At 37.8% G+C, this 11,074-nt stretch overlaps 1 pseudogene across 1 annotated transcript; it reads right to left on the bottom strand.

The window, feature by feature from the left end:
• Window positions 1–1,105: 1,105 nt before the first annotated feature.
• On the bottom strand, window positions 1,106–5,473 carry LOC306846509 (lipoamide acyltransferase component of branched-chain alpha-keto acid dehydrogenase complex, mitochondrial-like; annotated as a pseudogene). Its single transcript, XR_013786010.1, has 6 exons — window positions 5,302–5,473; window positions 5,085–5,160; window positions 3,604–3,777; window positions 3,380–3,504; window positions 3,060–3,276; window positions 1,106–2,161 (listed from the first exon to the last, which is right to left on the bottom strand). The product of XR_013786010.1 is annotated as a lipoamide acyltransferase component of branched-chain alpha-keto acid dehydrogenase complex, mitochondrial-like (transcript).
• Between the last annotated feature and the right edge of the window lie 5,601 nt (window positions 5,474–11,074).

Below are 11,074 nucleotides of genomic sequence, written 5' to 3'. Positions count from 1 at the left end.
AAAATATCAGCATTGACCGATAAGTTTCTCTGTTTGGCCAGCGTGTTCAAGGCAACACTTTTATTTTGATGGAGCTGAGAACGGTCACATTCTCCCACCAATAATCAGATTTAAACTATCTAGATCTAAGCTTTATATTGGCCAGTGCCACCCTGCTTTGTAAGATATTGGTATCGGCTGTCAAAAAAAAAAAACAATAACCATCGACCACTAGTTTGGTTACCTACATTCTTCAAAATATCATCTTTTGTGTTCAACAGAAGAAACAACTTGAAGGTGAGTAAATGACAGAATTTTCATTTTTGGTTGAACAATCCCTGTAACTACTTTGTATTTAATCACTGGTTACAGTATACTTATGAACATACTTGGTCCATTTAAAGTAGTTTAAAGTAGTTACACTGTTAACTTTACCCCAAACTGCAACCCAACAACCCTAATCCTACACTTACTCCTAAACCTAACCATACCTCACTTGCATGTAGTTTCCCAGTAAATAAATAGTCATGTTAGGTAATGTTACTACCTAGTACTTAAGACCACCTAATATAAAGTGTGACCAAGATGTCTCTCCATTGAAGGTCTATTCCACCAAAACTTTGAAGCTTCAAAAACTTCATGAAGAGATTATAAAACGAATTAATGCTTAATCCAAGCCTTCTGAAGAGACATGATCGCTATACATGATGAACAGTTTTCATTTAAGCTTTCATTTACATATAAACCTTGATAGAATATAGTAAATGGAAGCTTAGACATGCTCGCACACGTAAGTGTTTGAGTGTCAAGATCTTGCATGTCAAGCCTAAATTAAATCTGTTCATCATATTAAGCAACTGCGTCTTTCAGTATTTAATGAATTTCATTATGCAAAACAGCTTGCCATAAAATCTTTATTCCCTCACATTTTAGCAATCTATGTACAGTATGTGTGGTCCATTTGTTCTTTTAACATTTAAATGATGGTCCTTTCTCCACAATGACTGGCACACAAGTGGTTTTAGATAAAGTGGCTGTCTGTCAGCTCAACGAGGCTTGTGTGAATGAATGAAGTCTCAGAGAAAATCAGCAGATAATGAGACACTACAGTACGATGTTTGTCCAAGAGTCCACTGTTTACTGTCAAGAGTGTAGCGATGTATGAAGCACAGCTCACACAGAAGTCACTTTCAAACCAAGCTGCTTTCAGTTGATTAACGTGGCAAATTTACATGACCAACTTGAACCCAATGCATGGGGAAAACATTCGCCCTCACACAAAAATCACAATCATCTAGATTTCTAATGAAATCCTAGTGAAATTTGCTGAACAATGATAAAGAAAACGGTGAAAAAAAAGTTATGAACTATGTTGGTTTAATATAGTTAAAAAAAATCGACTGTTTTAATTCCCTTATGATGAGAGATCTGATCATCGCTAGACAGCAAATAGAAGCCCACTGAAAGCCTGCTGTTGTTTGTGTGCTTAGCTCATAAAAGAAGCTCTTAGACTCTCATATATAACCTTCAAAAATGACAGCATAATGATCATGAGGCCCAAAACAGGGTGATACAGCGTTCCAGACCAAATACAGTGTGTAATTTATACACCACTAGTAGCGTAAAAAAGAACTGCAATCTGTTAAAGCATCAAATGATGTTATGAAATATGGAGATTTTTAGGAAACCTGTTTAGTCACAGTTATTGTTGCAATTCAGTTTGGTGGCACTAGAGCTGTAAAAACTGCACATTTGGGAATCTGCATTAAAAGTCTAAAACCAGGCGGGTGGAGTCTCACCGAGCCAATGTTAGAGAGTGTCACAAGTTCCTCCTGTGAGGTCAGCGGTGCCCAGCTGTCCGGCTGAACCCAGAGTCTGCAGACGGTTGCGCTCCACAGCAATGTCAAAAACACTGAGGGCCTGAATGCTCTTCACATTGGGCACCAAGAGGCCCTGAGGAGTGTCCATCGCCAAGCCGATGTTATGAGACGCATGACAAAAATGAAAATGTTACTCATGTTGGGCGGTTTAGGACTTTTAAGCGAACCTTGGCCTCAAAATGAAAGGCTGTGATGTGACTGAAGTGTTTTGGGGTTGGTCTTGCCTTGAATGTGATGTTCTGGCAGCCTTCATCCACAGAGGCATTGAGAACAGGAAACTGCAAGAGCCCGAGTGACGCGGCCTGAACAAAACAGTAAGAATACAAGCTATAATTATAACCTGACCTCAAACACCTGGAGTTAAAGGAATATTTCCCTCAAAAAAGAAAATGGTGTCATCATTTACTCACCCTCAGGTTGGTTTCTTTCTTCTGGTGAACATAAAAGAAGACATTTTGAAGAATTTTGGTCACTGGTCCCCATTAACTCCCATGATGTGTTTGAAAAAAATTCTATGGAAGTCAGTGGGTGCCAGAAACTGTCTGGTTACCTACATTCTTCAAAATATCTTCTTCAACAGAAGAAACTCCAAACAGATTTGGAACAACTTGAAGGTGAGTAAATCATGACACAATTGTCATTTTTGGGTGAACTACCCCTTTAATATTCACATAGTTAAAGCAAGTGTACACATTTAATCTTTTTAGATTCAAAATATTTTATTTTAATAATTACAGTGACTGCACAAGAGCCATTCTGTTTTTAAAAATGTTGAAAAATCATGTTTGTTTGTTTTTTATCCTGCATTGGGGTTATTTATCTTGCAGTTGGGTTGTTTTGATTAAATAATACCGTAAAAAAATACAGCTAACAAACACAAAGCACAAAAATATAAAAAAAAAGTGTTAATATATTTTTCAAAGTATTGAAAATCATGAATTGTTAATTCCTAAATATTAAATTTTTTGGGGAGTCGCACCACATTTAAGAAATAAATAGTAGATAATTCAAGAAAATAAATAAAAAAAGACAACTACTTAATAAGATTGTCTTATTTTTTGAATACCTCCCAACACAAAATGTCAATATTAAAAAATTATATCCAGAAATTAAAAATATGCTAATCACAGAAGAGGTGTTTTTAAATTATGGTATGCATGACCCATGTACAACAACATAAACACTGAGTGTCAAGCTCACCGTTCAGAGGCTCTGTCCCGTCTTTCCCGGTGAAGACGGGTCTCGGGATCGCTGGAGGAGCCATGATGGGCGTCTTTTCTTTGGGTGGGGTCTCTGCAGTGGGTGTTGGGGTTTTCTGGACTTCATACGGGAGGATAGCTCCTGTCTGCTTGGCTTAGAAATTGATAATGTCCTCTTTCAAAATACGGCCATCTTTTCCTGTCCCACTTAGTTTAATCTAGTAGAGGACAGATTTAGAGATCAGAAATGACCAGGAACACAATAAAGCCACAATGACAGGGTGTTGTAGGTGGTTACAGCCTGATGCAAGTCAGAATTACATTGTTCTCCATGGCCAGACGGTGCACCGCTGGTGTCGCCTGGGTTTTTTGGCCCTTGATTTCTGGATGTGATTGTATATGGGATATTGCTGGAGTCTCTACCACATCTCCCTCTGGGGCACCCTCTGCAGGACAACAGGCCAAACAGTTTTACCACACAGTGACAGAACTGGAAGGACATTTCAAAGTCAGTATCAAGAATAGGATCCACAGCAGTGACTGACCCAGCGCTTTGTCCGTCTCGATGTCCACAAGAGGTGAACCAATAGCATCTACGTCATAATACAGCTTACGGATGACGCCGTCATAACGGCTCGTGATGGTGACGGATGCTTTGTCGCTCTGGACTTCACAAATGCTGTCAAACTGGAGAGACTCGGGCTCCTTCTTTGACATACCTGCATAAAGACAGAGAAGCATCATTTTTTTAATATTTACGCAGTATATTATATGGGTCAATCAGTAAAATAAACATTTACTACTATTTACTGATTCCTATGCTAATTGACAAAGTCCTCAAAGTCCCCTTCGCACCTATAATGTTTAGGCTGTAACGCTAACAAAGCTGAAACTAATTGTTGTACATATAAATGCCATTTCAGATGCAATTTCAGCAGCACATGGATTTTGTTGTATTGTAAGAATTTGATATAAAAACTGACGTACACATTTGATAAGGGATAAAGTATTTGCCCTTACAAAGGTAAAATAAATAAATACATACATTAATTTAAAGGTGCAAATATCACCGCTTAATGGTTTCTAAAGGCTTTTGTTATAAATGCATTTCACCAGCATTCTGAGAAAAATAAAAGCTTGAGTTTGAAATGTTAACATCAGAGAACCATAAACATGTGAACTTTAAATTGGTGAAATTTTAACTTTAAATCTCAGCGGATACTTTAAATAAATAAGTGACGTCTAAGGGGTTTAGTTGACAAAGACATTTGGGAAGCCCTGCCTGAGCAAACACCTCAGATGAACCTATAGTCTAACTGCAAATTTGGTCACCCCACACCAAGTCTTATATTAGGTACAAAGGTCAAAGCTCAGATTAAAAGAAAGTTCTGTCATCATTTACTCACCATTATGTCGCTCTAAACCTGTATGCATTTTATTCCTTTGTAAAATACAAAAGATTTTTTGAAGAATGCTGATAAAGTTCAGGTTCCCACCGAATTCCACTGCATGGACGAAATACAATTATGCGTGTGTGTGTGTATGTGTATGTATGTATGTATGTATGTATATATGTATATATATGTATATATGTATATATATATATATATATATATATATATATATATATATATAAATAAAAGTGCTGTCAAACGATTAATCGCGATTAATTGCATCCAAAATAAAAGTTTTTGTTTACATAATGAGTGTGTACTGTGTATATTTATTATGTATATATAAATACAAACACATGCATGTATATATTTAAGAAAAATGTTGTTTATATATTAAAACTATTTATGATATAAAACATCATATATATATATATATATATATATATATATACACACATACATGTAAATATTTTCCAAATATATACTGTATGTGTGTGCATTTATATACACATAATAAACACAGTACACATACATATATTATGGAAACAAAAACTTGACAATTTTCAATTCTGGGTGAACTACCGCTTTAAAATCTGTTGCAGCATTTTACAAGACAAATGACATAAGCTTACCACTCTTTTACTGTCACTTCCATTATTCCCTCTCCAATGTCTGAGAGTCTGAACTGCAGCACCTGTCCAGGGGCCACTGAAAATACAAACAAATGAATACTGCAGCAGTCCAGTTTATTAAGAAAGCAATGACATACACACTGAAAGATCAGGGCTACTAATGTGTCGTACAAACCAATATGCCCGTTTGAACATTTCATGTTTGCAGCACACATACCATGGCTGCATCTGAAGCCTCTCCAGTGGACTGAAGTGAGGGGTGTGGAGATGTGAAATACAGGGGCCGGAGTAGCAGTCAATTCCGTTCCCCTTTGGAATTCCTGTTCCCCCTCGACGAAGCGTGTCTGCTTAATGGGTTGCCAGGTCTGCGTAATATACCTGATACAAATTGTTCATGAAACATTTGCGCCAAGTAGCCCAATTCCGCGGAAAAAAAGACTGTGGATGTGGCAACACGGCAGCATGCAAATACACCAAAACACAACTGGATGTACGGAAAGCGAAAGGGGACAAAAGAGTTGGCGCTACTTTCAAATGCCTTGCTACAATGCAGCGTAATAAAATTATTCTCACGATCCCGTTAATGGTCTGTGGTTTTTCTTATTCTTGCAATTGTTCCTTTGTTTTTGTCTAATGTCTGAGTTAATGCAGTTGAATTTTGCATATACAATTTAGCCTAAATTGTCGGTGCAGACATCTAAACTTGATGCCTCATATTATAGACTATATTTAATAAATTATAATATTTAATCTATCAGTCCTCTAAATGATAACTTAATGGCATATACTGAATTTGAACACTTAACATAATTGTCACAAGAAGGTCTCAATTTGCTATGTGCTCAGAATCTGTGAAGACAACACTTTTTAAAGCATACTGTACCGTCCGCTATGTATACTGCCCATTTGTGGCGGCATTATAGAAAGCGCAGCATGCAGAGACTTACTGTAGCTTATAATGATGGTGTGCGATTGCTGCTTAAGGTGCCACGATGGAGCAGTGCAAGCCAAATGTTTGTCAGTGCTGGGGTGCCAACCTGCGCTGCTGTGATGCGTAATCTCATGTACAGATGTATGTGTAGGTTATCAGAATCTATAAATAGTATAATTTTAACACTGACGAACTTGGCACTAAGTTCAGTCAGGCTTTTTGTCAAATATGTGGAATCATTGGCGTTTTAGTACACATGTAAATACGTGAGATTGTGGATTCTGTACTTGTGTGTGTATTTGTATGTTGTTATTGTTGTGTCTTTATTTGGACCAAGTGTGTAAAAGAGGCCAACCAAATCTTTTTAGAATTCCATGCCAGCCCCTATGGAGCACACCGCGGAACAGAAAAGACAAAGCCTCTGGAACTGTTAGGTATGGACCTAGTGGGTAAAGTCACCAGGACCAACAAAGGCAACGAGTACATTTGTGTCCTGGTTGACTACTACACAAAATGGACCGAGGCCTATGCGATTCCCAATAAATCTGCTGCAGTTGTCTCTCGCTGCATCATCAATTTCTTTTACAGGTTTGGGGCACCAAAGAGGATACTCACTGACCAAGGCACTGAGTTTGTGAACCAGGTTTGTAGCTTGCTGAATGAACCAAATTTTGTATGCAAAAATTGCGTACATAAAATATGCATTGAACCTTAAATGTTTTGTGCTAATCAGAATCCTGCAAACCTTATGCATGTTTTTCAAATAGATCAATAGAGAACTCTGTGCCTTCCTCAGTGTGGAAAGAAGCCTCTGTGCCCCATATCATCCACAAACTAACGAGCTCGTGGAAAAACTAAATGGAACCATTCAGAGGTGAACCTTTATTAACAGGTGGCTTTGTGGGAATACAATATTCAAGGTAATATTGGTTGGCTTTCCAATTGGTTATACTGATAACCTTCCACTCCTCTTGTAGAGCCTTGTGTAAACTCGTGGATGCACGACCTGAAAAATGGGAATGTTTGGTCTAAGAACCAAGACTCAGCTGACAACTAGGTTCTCCCCATTTTTCTTAATGTTTGGCATGGAGGCACGATATCCTTGTGAGGTGCCTGAAACGTTTGAGGTATGAAATGTACATTCTTAAAGAAAAATTAATGTTTCCATTACAAATTGAATACATAATTTCAATGTTCTATATTTTCCAAAAGGTCAACAGCACAGTGGAATCCGTAATCACAGAGGATACTGTGTCAGGGGCCATTTCTCTCAAGGAGAAAATGGACCACATAGTAAAAGTGAACGTGACAAAAAAACAGGAGCGGAGACAGAGGGTGGCAAATCAGGCACCGTTCTCTGTAGGCCAAAAGGTCCTACGGAAAAACATAAGGACCCAGCAGAGGAAGGGGGACGACACCCTTCACCTACACCTGTAGACCTCACCATCACTAAAGAAAAGCAGCCCTCACAATCACCACCATCACCTCCATCCTCACCAACGGCATCAAAGCTTTCTCCCCGTGTCTCCCCCAAATCATCCTCTTCCCTGTCTCCACTGGATTTATCAATGCCACTTTCCTCTCCTGTGTCCCACACTACTACAGTGGCAACAGTTATACCACCTGACGCCAAGGATGCAGCTGTTAAGTGCTGATGAAAAATCACATGTTGTAATCGATCAATGTCTGAATTATAATATTTGTCATGTGGTGTGCGCTGCTTTTTTTTCTTTTCTTTTTTTTCTGTAGGTATCAAAAGTGCCTGGGCTGGAAATGACAGTCATGTGCTGCTGTCCAAAGTGGGACCCTATAAGCTATTTTACCAAGATATTTTACAGATCGGCCCTGGGAAGGAGTTGGAGAGTGAGGTGTTTTTTGTGTGTCGGATAAGGCTTTCATGTAATGTATTAATAATTTGAATTAATGTTTCATTTTCCAATGTCTGCCAAGGTAATAAATGCATATCTGAGACTGAAAGTGAAGCAGCACAACTTGACCTCACCAGAGAAAGCATTCCATATGGACACATTTGCTATGACAGCCATGTGGAATGGAAAATATCAGGGACTCAAGGTCTGTTGTATTAATGCTTTTATTTATTAATGTTTCTATTAATTTTGTTCAGGCCATGTGTAAAATTAATGCGTGTTGTCTGTACAAATGGCCTTGGATGCTATGTGTAGATAATACTTGTTTGATTTATTTTTATTTTCAGGTGGATCCAGCGCACTATGAGGTCATAGTGGGCATTGTAAATGAGTGCCACCATTGGTTTTTAGTTGTAAGTGTTTGTGACGGAGAAGAGTTTTCTTTGAGCTTTCCCTTATCCCCTTAAAATGTTAATTTTTGCACTAATCCCTTATTGTGATGTCTGGGAATTTTGCATATTACCTAGGCTTTAAACCCATCCAAAAAAAACCATTCTGCTTGACCCACTTGGAGAGTCTGACATCAAGAAGAAAAGGTGTTTGGAAAAAACAAGGTATTTAATTCGCCAATCTGATGTAGTGTTTTGGGGAAGTTGTGTATGATTGCAAGAATGGAAAAATATGTTATGTCGAGCAATGATGAGAAAAAAAGGGAATTCCAGTTTCACGCTGGGTGTGTGAAAGTCTGTCTCATCCACGTCAGATGGATGCTACATCATGTGGTGTGTTTGCTTTGAAGGTGTGTGACATGGCACATATGAAATGTTCATTGAAATAGGAGGATTTGTTTAATTTCTTTAAACTTTTTTTTTCAGTTTGCAGAACATATTCTGCTAAATACCAACATTGACTTCTCCAATGCACCACAAGACGTAGCCCAACTCAGATTGGAGATTGCATCAACACTGCTTGACCAATCTGGTAGTTATTATTTTTACTTAACCATGAATGTTATTGACATGCCGTTTGATGTGCATCACTTTCATAAGTGTTTTGAAAATTTGACCTAAAAAAAAATCATACCCTATCCATTGTACTGTACCTCAAAGATGACCTAAGTGACCTGTGTCACTTTTGTGGGGAAGCAGAAACATTTGATGACTCGGATGCAGATGATCTCTGGGTAACCAATTTATTTATTAAATTGGTGTGGTTTATTAAGGAATAAACTAGCACAACTGCTGACAATGTTACTAACATTATTATTATTTTTACAGATTTCCTGTGATGACTGTGGGCGATGGTTCCATATGGGTTGTGTTAATAATCCATCCACAGAAAAAAATTACAAATGCTTTTCTTGCAATAAATCAAACTGAATTTTAAAACCATTGGTTTTGTAGTCTTTTTTTTTTTTTTTTAAATGTTACACCTTCCGCAAAATTTGGCTCTTTATTTCACTCAAAATTAAGTGACATTTAAAAACATACAGACATTGTGTTTCAAATAGGCCAGCGCTACGGAGTTCTGCATAATAACCAAAGCCTCAAACATTACGCTTAAATCGGTTGTAAGTTGGGGAAAAACCTCGCTACTTAAATGCATTTTCAAGTTTCGGAGAAAAGACGGTATTTTGAACCATTTGACTTTCCGTACATCCAGATGCGCTTCTTGCGCACACTAGTTCTGAGCGTACGTTTGGTAAATAGGCAACTACGCAAGAATTGTAGTACGGTTGCGTAAAGGGAAACAGAATCGACTGCTACACCGGTCCAAGAGCCTGGAGCACTGCTGGAGGCGATGGGATACAACCCGGGGCTGTGATGCACACAAGATGACAATTAAAACGTGCTGCTCATGTCAATTACTGCTTTAACTAATACATTAAACCCCGTTTTTTTTTTTGTTAATTGCATAACAGTTCATGGCATCCATGACACTAGGTCTGTTTTGTTTGAATTAGTGTATGCAGTCACTTAACTGACTTTAACAGCGGACTGGACTGAGCACCTCAGCAGTTCATGGTTATATTTTAAAGTTGTACATATTCGCTAAAAGATTTGACGAGGTAATCTGACGCTCTGTGCGGTGTGATATCGTTTTAAGGAAAGCATCATTGTTTATAAACTCACCAGACGTCTCGGTATTCTCAGAGAACACCGCACTGATGTCACCGCCGCCATGTTTGCCCAAGACTCTCACAGAGATGATAATCGCAGGAGATCTCTCACTCCACATCAACATCCTGGAACCCCGCGATATGAATAACCAGCTCAATGCGCACATAACAGCAGTTTGGAATACAAAAGCAACCTCACTGTAATACTACAACCACTTATTATTTAACAGAAAATGTTTTCCTGGAGTTGAAGTGAAGCAGGACTTCCTGTAATTGCGCACCGCGAGTCGATCATCTCTCATCTTTGAATTCTCTTGTTTGGTTACGTTCTGCTGACGTCATGCTCACGCCTACCTTAACCAGCCAATGGGCGTTTAGTTCTCTGATGCATGAAAAAATGGTTTGGCTGTATCTTGAAATTATTTTAAATTAAAAATGAAATATTTTGTGCTGTCATTACAAAACGACATAAGATTTTCACGGTTTATTATTATTATTTAGCTACCTTAATCCCTAAAGCTTTAAATGTGTAATTTTGTTGAAGAACGAAAAGTCAGTAAAATATGTTTACAGACTCTTGTGACTTTTATATTAAAATATAATATTTCAAAAGAATATACTGTGCGAACTAACTTGACAAAATCACAATGCACATTTTAAAAGCGTACCTGTGTTAAAAAATAAAAGTGTACTCTCATTAATTACAAGTGGCCTTTTAGTTCATTAGTATTATATTATTTGCAAGTACAGTTTTTTTTTAAATATACTTTTAAGATTTCATGTACACTACAAGTGCACATTCAGTACAATAATCCTTTTAAAAAAAAAATCACCCTTGTGATTATGGGTTTATGTCATGTTTGAAATAATTAAAAATGATTTGTTTTATACCAGTTTGATATCATATAAATTGCTTTAATCTGCAGTTGCTTCAGACATTGGTGACCTCAGTTAACCTCAGTCTCTGTCACTCACACAGTTCAGCAGTCATTCCTCTGATGGTGAGATTAGCACAGCCTTGACCCAGAACTTCTTTTCCACAAAACCTTTAAGCTGCTGATTAATTGGCTGA

This window comes from Barbus barbus (genome assembly GCF_936440315.1).
Source record: "Barbus barbus genome assembly, chromosome: 26".
NCBI lineage: Eukaryota > Metazoa > Chordata > Actinopteri > Cypriniformes > Cyprinidae > Barbus > Barbus barbus.
Note: the sequence above shows the minus strand (reverse complement) of the source record. Positions and strands in the feature narration are given on the sequence as shown.